Raw genomic sequence first — 3,766 nt, forward strand, 5'->3', positions numbered from 1 at the left:
TTTTATAATGCAGCACCCCCAGTCCATAAGAATGTTCTGCAAGTTGCTTTAATCATGTGAATAATTTTTTTCGGCAAAATAAAGATTTGGGACCATAAGTTTGTATGAAAAATAATACATTCTTTATTAGTTGAACTCTCCCAGCATAGGATAAGTGTCTAGCATTCCATGAGGTTATTCTACCCAACATCTTGTTAACCAAAGGGTAACATTGCATCACAGATAATCGTTTAGTGCTCAACGGGATACCAAGGTATCTAATAGGCAGCTCCTCTTTTGTAAATCCAAGAATATTTAAAATTTGCAGTTGTATATCTCTTCCAATACCCCAAAATACACTAAGCTCTTATCAAGATTTGCTCTCAGTCCTGAAGCCTCGGAGAAACAGTTGAAGCAGTTGAAAAGAAGTTGAGCTGAAATAACATCCCCTCTATAGAACCTAAGAAGGTCATCAACAAACCCAAGCTGTATAATCTGCGATTTATCACATCTGGGATGGAAATTAAAGTCTGGATTACTCCTTAATGTCTTCAGCAACCTATTGAGGTACTCCATGGCCAAGACAAACAAAAAAGGAGACAAGGGATCTCCTTGTCGTAGCCTCTTCCTAGCTGGAAATGGCACACTAGGCTTCCCATTGATTATGATAGAGTATGACACGCTGCTAAAACAAGACATTACCCATTGAACAAAAATATTAGGAAAGTTCAGGCTACAAAGAATTTGCTCCAAGAAAAGTCATTCTAGGGAATCATAAGCCTTTTGCATATCTACCTTCATCATACACCTAGGAGACACTCCTTTCCTATTGTATCCTTTTACAAGCTCATGGCTTAGAATAATATTATCTGTGATCACTCTCCCAGGTACAAATGCAGATTGACTATTATCTACCAATATATCCATTACTCTATGTAATCTTCTAGTCAGCACTTTAGAGATGATTTTATAAAGCATTGTGCAGCAAGAGATAAGCCTGAACTATTTTATTGTGAATGGATTCTTAACCTTTGGGATCAAGGTTACTGAGGTGCAGTTGATGGCCTTATACAGTTTAGTTGAATCAAAAAACTGAAGAACATCTTCTGTTACCTCACTTCTTATTATGCTCCATGATTTTTTAAAGAACAAAGCATTATAGCCATCACACCCTGGTGCCTTCTGATCGTCAATGTCTGCTAAAGCTTTCTAGATCTCCTGCCTAGTTATAGTTTCAATAAGCTGCAATTGTTTCTCCCTGTTTAAAATTTTTCCATCCTTCATCACCTCTGGATTTATAACAGGGATCCTTGTAGCATTTATCCCTAGCAGTTGCTTGTAGAAACCAAGATTTTCTTAAGTGATTGCCTTTTCATTTTGAATTAGTTGGCCATTTTCCTTTATCAAACTATTTATTCTATTCTATACTACTCTTGTCTTCATTGAAGCATAAAAGTAGGAGGTATTTGAATCCCATTGGTCTTAGCCACTGGTTTCTGGATTTCTGTTTAGCTATACCTTCTTCTATAAGCCCCCCATTGTTCCAGGTCCGGCCTAAGCTCCCTCTCCGGTTCATACAAGTCATTTGATTGCCTATGATCTCTCATTTGTTCATGTATGCTTTGCAGCTGACTCCTAATCTCTTTAACTTTGAAATCAATACCTTGGTAATGGATAGTATTCAGTTTCTTTAGCCCTTGCTTAATCACCTTCAATTTTGTCCATATGTTTTCCATGCCCATACCATTTACTTGTTTCATCCACCCATCCTTTATCACATCCAGAAAGTCTTCATGCTCGGCAATGAAGTTAAAGAACTTAAATGGCCTTTTCCTTTTTCCAGAACTATCTTGCATTTTAACACATAAAGGTGTGTGATCAGAAAAAAATAGATCCATAGTAACAACTTCCAATTGGGGATAAGAGTCCATCCATTTTGCATTTACCAAAGCTCTATCTATTCTGCTATGGACTTGGTTATTTGTCCAAGTATATTGTCCAAGCATAATATTACATCCTTGTAAGTCCCTTTTATTATCATTACTAAAATATCCAAGGTTAACAATTTATCAAGTTTTAAACCAACCACATGTTTAGATTATACACACTATATTTCATTTAATTCAATGAACCAAGTAAATCATTAGTATTAGTTTTTGTTTTCTAACAAAACACTTGCATGTGAATATTCTAAGGTATGAATAGTCATCTCATCTAAAAAGAGGACAACGTCCAAGATAACGTGTAGAGGAGATCATATATCTACAACTCCTGCTTGTCTTCTCTTTCTTCACCTTTTTTGAAATTCTAAGGTTTGAATAGTCATCTCATCGAAAGAGAGTACAACGTCCAAGATAACATGTAGAGGAGATCATATATCTATAAATCCTACTTGTCTTCTCTTTCTTCACCTTCTTTGAAAGAAGTGGATTATGGATCACTCAACTCTTCCTAAATAGGTTAATGGAAGGAAAATATCTGAAATATATTTACATGTAAAATGGTACAGTTGAATTTATACGTGATTTATAGACAAGTGAATCGATTTGATCCTAAACGATAAATAAATTAGACCAAAAAGTAAGACTTAGCATTAAAATCAAGATAAGACAATGGAGATCTTGAACCCGGGAATAGAGCTTCTGGAGACAGTAAGAACAATATAAATAAGCAAGGAAGCAGAATGTTATTGAGCTTTGAACAAAGTATAGTGTATGCTTGTCAAAAAATTCATATTCCTCTACAATGATGGTAGAGCTCACCATTTATAGCAGCACCTAGGGAACAAGGTCCTAGGATCAAGCCCCTCTTAAATGACAATTATGAGGGCCGTTGAAAAATGTGTAATGATAGACAGTGAATGCCATATTTTCTGTAACAGACCGTGCACTTAATGTTATAGAATATTCTTCATTGAATGCTACCGGGTGTCAGACATTTATTTTGCCTTTATGAATATCATTCTCTTTGATAACAAACGATATTGTTGCCTTCGATCCTGACTGTCTTATGTCTTCGGCTCCACGTGTCGCATTCTCACATGATCATTTAATATGAACATATTTTACCCTATACATATAGTCCCTCTGCTTTCTGGTGGCATAACTTTATGTCACTGGGAAGTTGGTAGAGACACCCTTTTCGACTGGAAATTCTCTGACCCCCTCTGAAAAGTTTCTGACGGTTGATTGAACGCACGTCTCTCCGTATTTAATGCCCCGAACACGCGTCATCCCATGGTTTGGAACCACTTTTATCGGTTATCGAGGTAATTATGGCCACGATTTTAGCCGCCTATTCCTTTACTTATACGCATCAAACTTCTTCATTTACACTTCATAATTTCTCAAACTTTATTTACTCAACTCGTATTTGTCTTCAACTTTCTCCAGCCTTCTTCTTCAGAGAAAACCTCTTCCTCCCTTATGATAAAAATGGCTTCTTCTTCCAAAAACCCTAGTTCCTCAAAGAACAAACGTAAAGCTGATGATTCTGCACCTCATACGGTGAGCACCTTCATTCCAAGGAGCCTTGTCACAACTAAGCACTTTGAAGAGAAGAACCCTTCCGCTAATCCCCACACGTGGGCTGTTGGCATGTATCCTTCTTCTGTACGTCCTTCCAGCATTCCTGTTGTGAAGGAAGACTGCCATTGCCATGATTTAGACATCATCGCTCCTGACCTGAGGAGCGGATAACCTTACCCAAGAAGGGTTTTACATATTTTTATACGTATCCCTTCACTTTGGGGCCATTTTCTTTGAGAGGGGAGCTTGACTCCGTTATC

The sequence above is a fragment of the Nicotiana tomentosiformis genome, chromosome 4 (genome assembly GCF_000390325.3).
Source record: "Nicotiana tomentosiformis chromosome 4, ASM39032v3, whole genome shotgun sequence".
NCBI classification, from domain to species: Eukaryota; Viridiplantae; Streptophyta; class Magnoliopsida; order Solanales; family Solanaceae; genus Nicotiana; species Nicotiana tomentosiformis.